We start from the raw sequence: 16,553 nt of genomic DNA on the forward strand, positions 1-16,553 counted from the left end.
TATGGGAAGTACAGAGGATTCTGACTGCCTCAAGAGAAAGCTGAGGGAAGCTAAAAGACAAGAGTGTGAGACCAAGATTCCCCAGGACATAGCCAGCCTTGCGAACGAGGATGTTGCCAAAGAAGAAATGCACGAAAAGGAGGAGCTCATAAACATCCTCCCTGCCCGGGAGAATGAGATCCTGACTGAGCAGGAGCAGCTCCTGGCCATGGAGCAGTTTCTGCGCAGTCAGATCGCCTCGGAGAAAGAAAAGATCCACAGCCTCCGAGCTGAGATTGTGGAGATCCAGTCACCAGCATGACTGCAGCGAGACAGAGAAGCACTCTTCTGACAGCGAGTGCGAAAGCAAGGATGAGGAGGAGCTGCAGATCATTCTGGAAGACTTAGAGAGGCAGAATGAAGAGTTAGAAATAAAGAACAATCAATCACTTGAACCAAGCAGTCGGTGAAGAACGGGAGGCCATCATTGAGCTCTGAGTGCAGCTCCAGTTGCTCCAGATGCAGCTAGCCAAGTTCGAGCAACAGCTCCAGGAGGAGGAGACATTTTGAGGTGAGGCAGTCCCACTCGTCTGCAGGGAAGGTGTCCTTGAGGATAGCAGCCAAGGACCAGCTGAACCCTCCCCAAGCAAAGAACCTATAGAGATCAAGACCTGAACTGCCTGCCCAGTACTACAGTAAGCGAGTCCACTGCCTGTCCTGCCCGGCAGCGTTCTGTAAAGGCTCTCAGAGCGCTCACTCTTGCTACGTCCAACTCAGTGTCAGGCTCAGGTCTGGAGGTGGCGCTGGGACACTCAGGGGGTGGGGAGGGCTTGCAGGGAACACAGGCATTTCCAGATAGTGTCAGCTTATTTGAAAATTAATTTTCTTTGATAAAAATAACTATTTTAACCTTGAGTGGCTTCTTTTAAAAAAACCAAAAACTTTTTTGCTTTTTTGTTGTTGTTGTTGTTGTTGTTTTGTTTTTTGTTGTTGTTGTTGTTGTTTAAATCACACAGTGGAATAAGGATCTCTTTTCTTTATCAAAGGGTGGGAACCAAAACCAGGTCACTTCTGCCCCTGTCTTGTGGACGCCGTGGTGTCACCAGCCCTGCAGGGTCCCTGGCCACTCTTGCTCGTGCCTTCCACACCTTTTGGTACAGATTGTTCAGTGGGAGCTGCCTTATTCTCTGACTGGCCAAAAGGCTCTTCCTGGGTTCCTGTACCTGCTCTGTGTGCCTCCTTTGCTTTTCCAGCTAAAGGGTCTGTCAATGTGAGTCAGGATAACCCCAGTTTGGTTGCAGATGGAGGGGTTATCATGCAGCCTTGCCACCAGCCCTGGGCAGGCAGGGGGCCACCCACTCACTGCCAGGGCAACAGGGCCTCTTCTCAGAGGTGACCCTGAGGTTGCTGGGGCCTGCTCACACAGAGTCCTTTCCACACTGACCTTCCAGGAAAGTCACCTTCCACAGTGACTTAGTTGCTAGCCTTGGCTGGGATACCCACACCTCTGCCAGGAAAAGCAGCAGATGTTTCTCATGCACAACTTTCACCTGTCCTTATCATCTTAAGGGCTGCGGGACTCTGTGCCAGAACTGAGCGGAAGGAAGGAAACAATAACTGTAATTGACCCCCCACCTGGTGTTTGCCTCTTCCAGACAACTGCTCCCAGCGGTCTGGGAGGCCTGACTCTTAGGCAACTGGGGATTTCCATCAGATGGGTGGGCCCCAGGGAGGTCCCCTGTGGCTCCTGAAGACAGATCCCACACTCTAAAAGCAACAAACCCACAGGAGGGCTCAGTCTACTCCTAGTTAGTATTTCTTTCAGCACCTATTTCAAATGCGATTTTTCGTAGCCTCTACCTATGGCACTGTGGTGACTTGTTGGCCATCATTTGATTTTTTGTATGAAAAAAAAAAAAGCTTTGTTATAGAAATCAGCATACTATTTTTTTAAAATCTGGAGAAGATGTTATGGAAAGACTGGAAACGGTCCAGGTGTCAAACGAAAATGTATAAATGCGTGCTGCACCTGTCAGATGGACACTTTTCCTTCTATATTTGCTAGCAATATCAAAGAATTCTTTTGTTTGTGTAAACTCTAATTTCTATCAAGGTATGTGGGTTTTAAAATTTCCATTACAAATGTCTCAGTGTTGGTTAACTAATTTTACCAGGACCATTGTTGATTAAGGAAATAAATTCAGCAGCCATTTGAGAAAAAAAAAGAATTGGTGTTCAATGTTGGATATTGCCCTCCCTACATGGAATTGTTTTCATTCCCAATCAAAAAACCCAACCAGCAATTTCTTTATCTGAATATTCACAATTTGGTCCTTGAGGATAAGATAGACACTTAGCGATATATTAATTGGAACAAGAACGGGTGCTTTATACCATCTCTCTTTCTGGAACCATGTAATGATCTCTTGATAAGATGCATGGCAGGTAAAAGTCTGACAAAGATTAGAATGTCACAAGATTCATCCCAAAGACACAGGTGAACAGCTTCTGTTGGAAGGTAAAATAATCATATAACAGATCGGCTTTAGTTTGGCATTACATATATTCCCACTGATTCACCTCAGGCTGTATATTGTAGAATAATAGCAGGACAAGTAGTAATAGTGATAAAAGTGTGTTTTACAAAATTCATGTCTTAAATAATACTTACCAAAAATTATCCCTCACAAATAACAGTTCAAAATGGCTAGTCCACCACTGACCCACAATAGGCTGTCAATGTTTGATATTGCCCTCTGCCCAGTAGATAAACAAAATTGTTTTCCTTGTCAATCAAAAAAACAATCCAGCACTTTCACTTTTGCGGGATATTGACATTCTAATTCCATGTCAAGTAGTCAAGAATTAACCTAAGCTACATTTAACCTGTCTAGCACTCTTAATTTGTCAGGGAGCTGCAGTGACTCTACAGCAAATATCCTTGTTTTATTTCTGTTTGGGCCTTGATCTGAATTCACCTCTCAGAAGACTGTGGACCTATGGCCCAGACATCAAGAGAAAACATAATGTTCTGCGATTAACTATGTTTAGTAACATTGGTCAAAGGTACCCAATGATTCCTCCTTTGCTCTTGAGCTTGCCAAGTGTGTCTGGTTAAAATTGCCAGAAACTTAGGACCACATCATGGGGAGAAAGTTAAGATCAGTGACTGAAGGTAGCCATGAGCATTCAAAGAAATTTAGAGGTATAAGAGCACCTGGGATTCTTCCAATTTTATGACTTGCTACCCTTAGTACAACACGAAAGTTATTTGTGGTATTTTATGAACAAAGATAGTTTCTGTTCTTTAAACAAACTGATGCTTACAACTTAATTTATATTGTTGAATATTTACCAATTTTAACAAAAGATATGAAACTGAGATGTTCTCACTTGGAAAACATATAAGAAACTTCATCACTATTCCAGGTGGTCTGTAAGTAGAGTTTTACATGTATATTACAGTTTTATTTTGTGTGTACTCTACACATTCACCAAATTATACAATTAGGATCAGGTAATGTCTGGTGCTGCCATTTTTTGACAGTTGCCTATTTCCAAGAAGAGGACTATGGCCTTTGTTTCTTTGTTTTGTTCATTTATTTTATGAGTTACAATCATCATCATTACTACAATCATCATTATTATTATTTTACATTTATTTATTTGTTATTTTTATGTCTCCTATGCTGACAACCTCCCCCCCCCTTCTCTCCTCACAAAGTCCTTTTCCTTCTCTGAGCCAGTTACGGGCCCCTGGTTTGTCCTACTACCTTGGCACCTCAACTCTGTTCAGGGTTAGACCATCTTCTCCCCTAAGGCCAGTTGAGGAGGAGTTTCAAGTCAAGAGCTTGCAGATAGCCCTGTTCCACATGTTGGGGGACACACATGGAGACTAAGCTTTTACGTTTGCTATAAATGTGCAGTAGGTCATGGTAACAGCTTCTGTAGGCTTTTTAGATGGTAATTCAGTCTTTGTAGCTCCTAGTGGTCCTGAGTAGTTGATTCTGTAGCTCTTCCTATATGGAGTTCCTATCTCCTTTGGGGTGTGGAATCCTTCCCCATTTCTTCCGTGACAAGTCCCTGATTGATCCATAAAATCCAATGATTGGCTATGGCTCTTCATATCCCATTCCAGTCAGCTGCTGGATGGAGCCTCTCAGAGGGCACTTTATGATAGGCTCCTGTCTGGATATTCCAATGGTGGGAGCTGGTTTTTAGGCAGAGAGAGCTTTCGAAGTTGGGAAGTGGAGGAGATCTATGATTGCAAGGAGTGGTGTAGTCTAGAAGCCAGGAGAGGTAATTTGAACAGACGGTAGGTTTATTTCATTGCTATAGCAACAAGGACTCTGCTTCATTGATTCTAGTCTTAGGAAGAAAAAAATAAGATCCTGCATATATAGGTTCCACTTTTTGAGCCAAGATTCTGGAGCCATGGCAGTTTGGGAATCTTTTTGGAAGTACACTCAACCAATGATTCTCAGCTCCCTAATCCTGTAACACTAATATATTTTCTCATGGCTTTGTGACTCTTAACCATTACTTCATTTTGCTTCTCTTCATAATTCAAATTTTGCTCCTGATGTGATTATCAAGAAAAATGGATGGAATATCTGATATGGAAAATATATGTGACCCCGTATTGATTATGACCCACAAGTTGAGAATCACTGGTCTAACTGCTAATTTTAAACAAAAATGTTTTTCAAGTACTTTCTACAATGTACATTGACCATTACTATTTTTGTTTTATTTTCAATAAAAAAGGATTTTATTATTAACATCGATGGAAGCTTACTAACCTTGGATTTTTATGAAAATTGGCTTAGCATCCCAGATGGAACTCTGGCTGGAAAAATTAATGCCATTCAAAGGTAATGATACAGTAAACACTTGGGGAACTGCACCAATATTGACAGCAATGCTTTTGTAGGGTACATAGGCTTGTGTTTACAGGATTATAAGCTGGAATGATGTTCTATGCCAAGAGGTTTCCTTAGGTCTGACATGTATTGTCACTTTTTAAACATTCCCATTTCTCAAGCTAGCGTGTTGAACCATGTCTGTAATCTTACCTTGGAGCCTTCTCCTTTATAAATGTCATGATTTAGGAGACAGTCTATGTAACACCTCGTGTTCAGGTCAGTTTAGAGTATTGGTTTAGTTCCTGTGTGAGACAAATTAAAAGAAGTAAGTGTGTATAATACCTGTGGGTTACTTGCATCCTAGAATTGTTACCATGGTATTGTGAATATTTCACATGGTCAATATATGTCCGATTAGAACAGAATCTCTTACTGAATTCTTCTTTCTCAACTATAACTACCAGAGAAGTCTAGATCAGGTATAGCGACTTTTTTTGAATCATTTTCTGTGTGATACATAGAATGATTTCATACTTAACCAGGAGCTTTGAGCTCCCATTGCACCCAGGAGTCCTGCATCTCTGTCTTGCTGTGAAGCAAGCTTTTATAATTGCATTTATAGGGTCACTAGTGTGCTTTCTGCTCCTTATGTTCTAGAGTGTCACAAGAGTGTTACATGGATTCATACTACATTAGATATTAAATGTGTCTCCACTCCATGATGGATGGAAAGATAGTTTGCTGTTTAATAACACTGGATATTTTCATACACAGAACACACATGGTCTTCAAAAATCTTCATTCATTCTTTTACCAGGGCATTGAGTAGAGTCAGGAGTGTGATTTTGCTCCTTATGTTCTAGATTGTTATAAGGGTGTGTCGTCGATTCATAATACATTAGATATTAAATGTGTCCCCATGGTGGCAAGAAAGATGGTTTGCTGTTTGATAACACTGGATGTTTTCACACAGAGAACATACATGGTTTGCAACAATATTCACTCATTCTGTTACCAGGGATCTGACATGTTCCTCTGGCTGCATGGTAAAGTCATACATCTAGTACACTGAAATTCCTAAATAATTTGAAAAATGTTTTTCCATGATTCTGTACAGAAAAGTGATTTGCAGAAAATATTTTATGTAATATATTCTTACTTCTTTTGAATTCTTATTATACTATGAGTTGGTCTACAAAACATTTACCCTATTTGTTCTTTGTAGTTAGATTTCTAACTTACATTATTTTCAAGATGGTCTAACCTAAAATTCTCCTTTTTCTTTGTTTAGCCTTTTGCAACAGATCCCAGAACCAAACTTTATACTCATTAAAAACATCTCATATGTGTATTCGCATAAAAAAAGATTCTTCCATGAATTTAGACAGTTACAGGTTGACTCTACATAGCTCCATGTACTGTGGGATCAGACTTCAGGAGATTCATTATGTGGGAGTGACGTCTTAAGAAAGGTAAGGGGGATCAAAATTTGCCTTTGGGAACAAAAAAAGTCTAATTTTTTATTATTCAGCAATTGGGAATACTTTACAAAGATGATTTCTCTAACAGGAAACCCTAGGATTGCATTCTTATGGAGTGGAGTAGAATATGTATTGATCTATTTCAGGAAGATTTGGGAAGGGAGATTTTTAATGTAGTTTAAAGTAAGTTAACCGTTTCTTTCTACTGTTCTTTCCTTCTTTCTTCTTAGATATTGATTTAGATATTGATGTTTTAGCCAACAATAATCTGTACATATAATGGTAATCCAAGAAGACTAGAGTGAAATTTTAAAAGATCCGGATTACCTAGGTTTTGTTTGTTTTTTTCATTGTAGCCCTACTTTTGGAGTATAGAACAGTTGTGTTTCACAGTGGTGAGACCATGATATTACTAAATATTCACATCATGTGAATTGCTGGTCATATTAAAGCATATTGCATATATATATATGTATATATATGTGTGTATGTGTGTATACATATATGTGTGTGTGAGTGTGTGTATGAGTGTGAGTTTGTTGTGTACATATACGTGTAAAGTATACTTGTACATGTGCATGTATTTGTATATGTATATGTATATACATATGTAATGATGAATAATTGGTGTATATTATTTTGTATGCTTTCCATTATTTTAGCACTAACCTATTTCAGGTACAGTTTTATGATCCTCAGGTATACTGTAGCTGTTAATTTTATTATAAACACATATACATCAATATTCTTCACTAAGTTATTTACTTTATATCCTGATTGCAGTCCCTTCCTCCAAGTCCCATCTTTACAACCTGTTTTTCCCTCCATTCTTCTTTACCTCAGTAGTGTAGACCTTCCATTGACACCAACCCACTCTCATACATCAATTCACAACAGGAATAAGTGAATCACCTTCCACTGAAGCCATACAAAGCAGCCCAGATAAAAGAAAGCAATCCAGTTGTAGACAACAGAGTCAGAGCCAGCCTGCATATGAACTGGTAGGGGACCTACCTGAAGATCAAGCTGCATATCTGCTACATATATATAGGGGCCCTAGATCCTGCTGTTGGAGCATATGATGGGGTAGATCCTGCAGATTCAAAGCTGAAGGATCACAATGACTAAAGGCTACAGCAAGATACCAGGATATAGAAGGAGAGGCATCTCCAGGAGATTCCAGTATTGAGAGTATAGTAAAACACAGAGAGCTTAAACCAGACTTATTTCGTTATACATTTGCAAGAAAATCTGTTTGGACAAGAGGGTATAATGTGTGACCACACATCTCACACACTTTATTTTTAATTTTTTTAAATTTTAGTTTAATTTTTTTAATTAAATTTAAATTTTTATTTAATTTTAATTTTTGAAATGTAGTGAGGGGGGATTGTTTCCAAGGGATATATTGAAGGATTGAAAAATGAAATGAGAGTTACTTGGTAGCATGATTAGAAATTTCAGAGAATTAATAAAGGACACATATTTTGAAAAGGATAAAAGATAAAGAAAATGTAAATATGACAGAAAGCAAGGTACATGTTAACTAGTAGCTCCAGGTATTAGGTCCACAGGAAAGAAGATATCATGTTACTCACAATGGAGGATGAGAAGCCCAAGGATAGCTTGAATAAGATTCTTGCTCAGGACATGTACTTGGCTTGAACTAGAAACGTAGCTTTTTTAGTTAATTTCTAATTACCAAATTACTGGAAACCCAAAAATCCAAGACTATATCAAACTGCATGTTTTAGTCCAAAATGAAACAATAAATGTATTTTTACTCTTAATAACTATTAAAGATTCTTCCTTTATGCCAGTTCTTTTCAAATATATTCTTTTTTTATGGTCAGGTATGAAAAAAGAAGCAAACTATCCTGTAATCTGCATATATAAAATAGACTATCTCTGTGCAGGATTGCTCAAAATAAACTTAGGTGCATGCTGAGAAGAAACATATGTGATGAATAGAGTTTGTTTAACCTAAGATTATCATCTCAGGAGAAAAATAACTACCAGTGTTGTTCAATTTAGGAAAGTGCCACTTAATTTTCTACAATTGCTGTGACAAAACATGATGAAAAGCAACTAATGGAGACCAGGTTACACAATATACTTACTTGCAGTTACCAGTTAAATACTGAGAAATGTCAGAGCCAAAAAATAAAACAGGAAGGCAAGAAGTGAGGCAGAAGCTGGTGGGAGCACTGCCTCCTGCCTTGTATCTCATACCTTTCTTTTTCTGACTAAATAACTCAAGGGTGGCACCATCCTGGAGATCTGGGCCCTACAAATCAAGGTTAAATCAGGATAATATCCCCAGGGCTTCACTATACAATAGGTCCATCTGATGGAGGCATTTTCTCAATTAAGACTCCCTCTTCTCACCAACTTCTCTCAGTCACATTTCTATTGCCGTAATAAAACATCAGGATTTAAAAGACCAACCAAAGAGTGCACATGGGGGAACCATGGCTCTAGCTGGATATGTAGCAGAGGATTGCCTTATTTGGCATCACTAGGAGGGGAGCTGCTTAGTCCTGAGGGGCTTGATGGCCCAGGGTAGGGAAATGCTAGGTTGTTGAGGCAGGAGTGTGTGGTCAAGTGAGAGAAAATTGCAATAGAGGTAGGGGAGGAGATATAGGATTTATGGAAGGGATCTGTGAAGGGGGATAATGTTTGAAATGTAAATGAATGAAATAAACAATAAAAATAAAACATGACCAGGGAAACTTATTGAAGTAGGTGGTTATTTGGGACCTACAAATGCTGAGCTAGTATATAGCACTTGCAATTGTCATGACAGAGGAACACGACTGCAGAAAAGAAGAAAAAACAAATATAGTTGAGACCGATGGTTTTATCTTGGGAAACAAAAAATGTAGCAGAGAAAGCATTGAAAATGGGCACCTACCTTTTGTAACTACAAATTCTAAGCAGTGGCACTCTTTACCAGGCAGACCAAGGCACCAGATAATTGTCAATGAGAGGGCATTGCGATGCCTGGAACTAGAGAGGCATCCCATTCAAAACATCACAATAAACAGCTACCCCCCCCACACACACACACAAAATTAACACACAACGGTCATTAATTTGGTACACTCACAGTTTTTTTTGCAGCATATCAGTTCTGAAATGTTGCTTTGGTGCATAGTTCTGTTCTTTTTTGTAATATGCATGAAATTTAACAAGTTGTGTAAAGATGGTAAAAGACTTAGAGTCTCCATTTCAGACTTCATTTAATGGGTTCTTATCTGTAAATTTTCCTCTTTGGTATTTCTTTTCATTTTAAATTTATTTTAAAACTATGTGAAATGACAATCTTGTTTTTGCCTTGTGGTGTTACAGAAGTCTCTTATACAAATCATGATTGACAACTATGATCAAATATTTGGAAATGATGATATATTTAGTAAACACATTGACAAAAGGTCTGAAGACTTAAAGACATACAAAGAATCAATAAATTATTCTGGAAAATCTTCTATTATGACAAAAGCCATAGCTGGACACAACTGGAAAACCAGTGATATTGATGAAAAATTTAATATTGCATATGCTGAACTGCAGGAAGAAGGTCCTACAGGTAAGACAAGATTTATTTATTCATCAAATGAATGGAATCATTTGATCAAATCATTTCATGATGTCATAAATTTGTATATATCAGAGAAGCTTTGGGACACAAAATGATTATTAGAGTATGGGAAAAGTTTTTAAACATCACATATATATATATGTATATATATTTATATACACACATATATATACTCATATACTGAAATACATCTGGATACATTCAGGTATGTATGACACATTCTTTATTTAGAGAATCCACCAATATTGTCTGCTATATTTTCCCCCCTTTCTTCCCATGGTCCTTAAGTTAGAGAATTCCTTGCATATGAAATTATTATTTTTGATAAGATCATTTAGAAACAATGATTTGATTTAAAAGTTGATTAAACATTCTGCAAGATTAAGCCCTGCACCACTGTCAACATGCTTTGGTTTCCTAGCACAAAAATACTAATGTTTGTTTAATTTCCTATGAGAAACAATATTTGTCAAAATCTTATCATTGGTAAAAATATTTGCACAGGATCCATTACAAAACCTATGAGAGGTATGATAAAGAGGTTAAACTCACCTGATTATCAGGTGGTAGCACACAAATTCAAATACATTTTTAACTGAACTAATTCTTTCTATAGAGTTAAGAAAATATACCCAAATATTACCCTTATTTTAAGTGATGTGAATCTATCATCTGAGAATATTTGTTTGATGATGACATTTTCTGTTTCATTTAGCAGGACAAAACAGAGCAGCTACCACATATAAGTGGTAGTGGATGAATTAAGAAGGTCTAAGGGCATCGTATTTTAATGTTCCCTTCTACCTCCCATTTAGTCATATTAGAATTATTCCAAGATCCTATGTTAGTTTTATATTTCACCGTATTAGTTACAAATAGTTTTCACTCATTGTACTTATTTTATGCTGCATATTTCATATTGTTTGCTATTATAACAAATATTATTAACAGACAAAAACTGGTTCAGAACAGTTCAGACTGGTTCAGACCGGTTCAGACTGGTTCATTATGGTTCAGACCGGTTCAGAATGGATTAGACCGGACCTGATCTTACTAGACCTGTGCAGTCTGGTTCAGATCAGTTCAGACAGGAACAGAGTGGTTCAGACCATGCCAGACTGGTTCTGTCTTGTTTAGAATGAACCAGACTGGTTGAGATTGGTTGAGACTGTTTCAGACCAGTTCATAAGGGGCCCGAAATGGACCAGACCAGATAAGACCAGTTCAGATATGTTAGGACTGTTTCGGACAGGTTCAATTGTGACCAGAGCGTTCCGGACCGGTCCAGACCTGACTGGACCATTCTGTACCAGGTCAGACCCTTTTGGAACTATTCAGACTGGTTCAGACAGAAAGAGGCCAGTCCAGACCGGAGTTGACTGGTTCAGACCAGTCTAGACCAGTCCAGAACAGACCAGAGCAGTTCACACCAGTTCAGACCGATTGAGAACAGAGCAGACAGGTCCAGAATGGAACAGATTGGTCCAGAATTGATCAGACCTATTCAGACCAGACCAGAACTGTCCAGACTGGTCCAGACAGATTCAGACCAGTTCAGACAGGTCCAGTAAAAACCAGACCAGACAAGACCAGTCCACACTGGAACAGACCAGTAGAGACTGGTTCAGACCAATTCAGGCCATTTCAGACTGTTTAGGACTGATACAGACCAGTTCAGACTGGACCAGTTTGGTTCGGTCCAGTTCAGAGCAGTTCAGACCAAATCAGACCGTACCAGACAGGTTCAGACTGGTTCAGATGGTCCGATTCAGACTGGTTCAGACTGGTTCAGACCCGTCCGAAATGTAACAGACTGGATAAGATCAGTTCAGAACTGTTAAGACCATTTCAGACAGGTTCAGTCCAGACCAGACCAGTCCGGACCAGTCTAGAACTGACTGGACCATTCCAGACCGGTTCAGACCCTTTAGACCAGTTCAGTCCAGTTCAGACTGGACTTGACCGGTACAGACTGATCCTGACCAGTAAAGACAAGTCCAGACCATTTCAGACTGCTCAAAATCTGTCCAGACTGGTTCAGACCGGACCAGTCCAGTTCAAAGCAGTTGAGTCCAGTTGAGACCGGAGCACACAGGTCCATACTGGCACAGAGTAAAACAGACCAGACCAGCCTCACGGCCCTGACAGGTCCAGACAGACTAGAGCAATCAACTGGTCCAACCCAACCACTGATTTTAGACCAGTTTAATCTCAGGCCCATTTTCCAAATTGACTAAACTGGTTCAGACCCGGACCAGTTAGGAATGGTTCAGACCAGATCAGTTCAAACCGGTCTAACAGTTGAAGTCCAACCGGTCTGGTCTGATCTTGATTTGGACCAAAGCTGGAACCGCACACAAGTCTGAACCATCCTGTTCATGGAACTGAACCGGACTGCACAGGTCTGGTATTCAGATCCGGTCTGAACCATGCTGAACTGGAACCATTCTGATCCAGTATAAACCAGAACCATTCCGTTGATCAAGTCTGGAATTATCTGGACAGTTTAGTCCAGTCTGATCAGGTCTGATCAGACTGACTAACTGTTCAGACAATCAACTGGTCGAACCCAAACGGTTTCACCAGAAATGGATTTCAGGTGAAGATTGGATTGCACTGGTTCAGAACATTTGGCCTGATCAGACTGGACTAAACTGGTTCAGATCAATTCAGACTGGATCAATATCAGTTTAGAATGGTTCAGACCAGATCAGACCAATTCAAACCGGTTTATACTGGATCAGAATGGTTCAGACCAGTTCAGCATGGTTCAGACCGGATCTGAACATACCAGACCTGTGCAGTCCGGTTCATATGGGTTCAGAACTGAACAGGATGGTTCAGACCAATTGCACCCAGAACAGATTGGTTCAGATCAGTTCAGACAGCTTTAGAACATGCCAGAATGTTTCAGTCCGGTTTAGATCAGACCAGACCGGTTGAGATCAGTTCAGACTGTTACAGACCTGTTCAAACCAGTCCGAACGGACCAGACCGGATAAGACCGTTTCCAGGCATGTTAGGACCATTTCAGGCAGGTTCAATCTGGACAAGACCGGTCTGGACTGGTCCGGATCTGACTTGACCGTTCCAGACTGGTTCAGGCCCATTTAGACCAGTTCAGACTGGTTCAGACTGGAAGAGATTGGTCCAAAATGGACATGACCAGTTCAGACAGGTCCAGACCCTTCCAGACCTGACCAGACTGGTTCACACTGGTTCAGACCAATTCAGACCAGACCAGACCGGTTCAGACCTGTTCAGACCAGTTCAGAGAGGTTCAGAACAGTTGAGACTGGTTCAGATTCATTGAGATCAGTTAGGACCAATTCAGACCGGTTCAAACATGACCAAACCGGTGCATACCAGTCTATACAGGACCAGTTCAGACCAGTTAAGAATGGAACAGACCAGTTCAGACTGGACCAGACTGGTCCATACTGGTCCATACAGGTCCAGAAGGGACCATACAGGCTCAGACTGGACCAGACTGGTGCAGTAGGACCACACCGGTTCAGACAATTCAAAACAGGTTCAGACTGATTTAGACCAGATAAGACTGGTTCAGCTCTGTTCAGACCATTTCAGAGAGTTTCAGATCTGACAGAGGTTTAGACACATTGAGATCAGTCAGTACCAATTCAGACCGGTTCAAATGTGACCAGACCAGTCCTGACCGGTCTAGACAGGACTGGACCTGTATAGTCTGGTTCAGAACAGTTCAGACCAGTTCAGACTGGTTACGTCTGGTTCAGAATGGAACAAACTGGTTCAGAATGCACCAGTCTGGTCCAGACTGGTCCTGACTGGTTCACACCAGAGCAGACATGTCCAGACAGGCCCAATACGGTCCAGAACAGACCCATCCAGTCAAGGCCGGTCCAGACCTGTCCCGAAAGGTCCAGACCTGTTCAGACCAGTACAAACCGGAACTGAACGGTTCAGACCGGTTCATATTGGACTTGACCAGTTCAGACCGGTCCAGACCAGTCAAAATAGGTGCAGAATGTTTCATACCATTCCACAGCTGTCCAGAGCACTCCAGACCAGACCGGACTGGTTCATACCGATTGAGACCAGTTGAGACTGGAGTAGACAGGTCCATCCCAGCCCAGACCGGTCCAGAATGGAACAGACAGGTCCAGACAGGACTAGAGCAGGCCAGACTGGTCCAAACCCAAACTGGCCGATTTAGACCAGTTCAGACCTGTTCAGACTGGTTCAAACCACTTTTGACCTGTTGAGAATGGGCCAAATCGGTTCAAATTGGTTCAGACTGGACCAGGGTTCAGACCAGTTCAGACTGGTTCAGACCGAACCTGATCGTACCAGACCTGTGCAGTCTGGTTCATATGGGTTCACACTAGAACAGAGGGGTTCAGACCGGTTCGACCCGGATCAGACAGGTTCCAACTGGTTCAGACAGCTTCAGACCATGGCAGACTGGTTCAGTCTTAGATTGGACCAGACTGGCTGAGATGGGTTCAGACTGTTTCAGACGCTGTCAAAGCATTCCAAAACATACCAGAATGGATAAGACCGGTTCAGACATGCTAGTACCGTTTTGGACAAGTTCAATCCAGACCAGACTGGTCCATACTGGTCCAGATCTGACTGGACCATTCCAAACTGGTTCAGACCCATTTAGACCAGTTCAGACTGGTTCAGACTGGAAGATACCAGTCCACACCGGACTTGACTGGTTCAGACTGGTCCAGACCCATCCATACTGGATCAGACTAGTTCACACCAGATCAGACTGGTTGAGATGGGAGCAGACCGGTCCAGAAATGAACATACTTGTCCTGACCGGTCCAGACCGGACCAGTCTGGTTCACACTGGTTGAGACCAGTTGAAACAAGAGCATACAGGTCCCTAACAGCCCAGACCAGTCCAGAATGGAACAGATCATACCAGCCTGGTCTAGACAGGTCCAGGTAGGACTAAAGCAATCCAGACCTGTCTGAACCCAAACTGGCCGATTTAGACACATTCAGACCGGTCTACACTGGTCCACACAGGTTCACACTGGTTCAGACTGGTTGAGACCGGAGCAGACAGTTCCATAATGGAACAGACCAGTCCAGACCGGTCCAGACCTGACTGGACTGGTCCAGTCTGGTTCAGACCTGAACAGACTGGTTCAGACCCATTCAGACCAGACCAGACCTGACCAGACAGGTCCTGAATGGACCACACCGGTTCAGACCGGACCAGACCGGTTCAGAGCTGTTCAGACAATTTCAGAGAGGTTCAGACCAGTTGAGACTGGTTCTACTCGTTGAGACCAGTTAGGAGCAATTCAGACCGGTTCAAACGTGAACAAACTGGTCCAGACCAGTCTAGACAGGACTGGACTAGAACAGTCCAGATCAGACCAGTTCATACCAGTTCAGACCAGTTCTGACTGATTCAGAATGGAACACACCAATTCAGACAGGTACAGACCAGCATAGACCAGTCCAGAATGGACCCCACTGGATAAGGCAGGTCCAGACCTGTTCTGAAAGGACAAGACCTGTCCAGACCAGTTCTGCCTGGACCAGACTGGTTCAGACAAGTTCAGAACAGACCAGACTGGTTCATACCAGTTCTTATCGGTACATACTTATTTAGACAGGGAACAAACTGTCCAGACCAGTTTCATGCAGTACAGTCCAGTTCATACCAGTTCAGACCAGACCAGACTGGTGCAGTCGTGTTCAGACTGGATCAAAACCGGTTCAAAATGGTTCAGACCAGACCAGACCAATTCATACTGGTTCATACTGTATCAGACTGGTTCAGACCAGTTCAGTATGGTTCAGATAGGTTGAGACTGGTTCAGACCAGACCTGACTCTACCAGACCTGTGTTGTCCAGTTTAGATCTGTTCAGAACAGAACAGACCAATTCAGACCAGTTCAGACAGCTTCAGACCATGCCAAAATAGTTTGGTCCAAGTTAAAATCAGACTAGATGGGTTGATATCAGTTCAGATTATTACAGACAGGTTCAAACTGATCCGAAATGGACCAGACCGGATAATACCGGTTCAGACATGTTAGGATCATTTCGGACAGCTTCAATCCAGACCAGACAGTTTGGACTGGTCCAGACCTGACTGGACCGTTCCAGATTGGTTCAGACCCGTCTAGACCTGTTCAGACTGGTTCAGATCAGAAGAGACCAGTCCAGAATGTACTTGACCGGTTCAGACCAGTTCAGACTGGTCCAGACCCTACCAGACCGGTTCACACTTGTTCAGAAGGATTCAGACCAGACCAGACCAGTTCAGACCTGTTCAGAATGGTTTAGAGAGGTTCATATCAGCTGAGACCATTTCAGACTCATAGACACCAGTTAGGACCAATTCAGTCTGGTTCAAATGTGACCATACTGGTCCAGACTGGTCTAGAAAGGACTGGACCAGTACAGTCTGGTTCAGACTGATCCAGAGTGGTCCATACCAGTTCACACCACTTCACACGGGAACAGACAGGTCCAGACCAGCACAGACCGGTCTAGAACGGACCCCACCAGTCAAGTCTGGTCCAGACCTGTCCAGAAAGGACCTGACCTGTCCAGACCGGTCCAAACTGGAACTGAACAGTTCAGACAGGTTCTGACCGGACCAGACTGGTTCA

At 41.8% G+C, this 16,553-nt stretch overlaps 1 protein-coding gene and 1 long non-coding RNA gene across 2 annotated transcripts in view; both read left to right on the top strand.

The window, feature by feature from the left end:
• Adam28 (ADAM metallopeptidase domain 28) overlaps positions 1 to 16,553 on the top strand; it is a 218,329-nt gene that overhangs the window by 31,838 nt on the left and 169,938 nt on the right. The gene's annotated exons all lie outside the window — the stretch shown is intronic.
• LOC116913639 lies at positions 6,282 to 9,874 on the top strand. The gene is made up of 3 exons (XR_004389633.1): positions 6,282 to 6,316; positions 6,414 to 6,508; positions 9,677 to 9,874. It is a non-coding gene; the product is annotated as an uncharacterized LOC116913639 (long non-coding RNA).

This window comes from Rattus rattus, chromosome 12 (assembly GCF_011064425.1).
Source record: "Rattus rattus isolate New Zealand chromosome 12, Rrattus_CSIRO_v1, whole genome shotgun sequence".
NCBI lineage: Eukaryota > Metazoa > Chordata > Mammalia > Rodentia > Muridae > Rattus > Rattus rattus.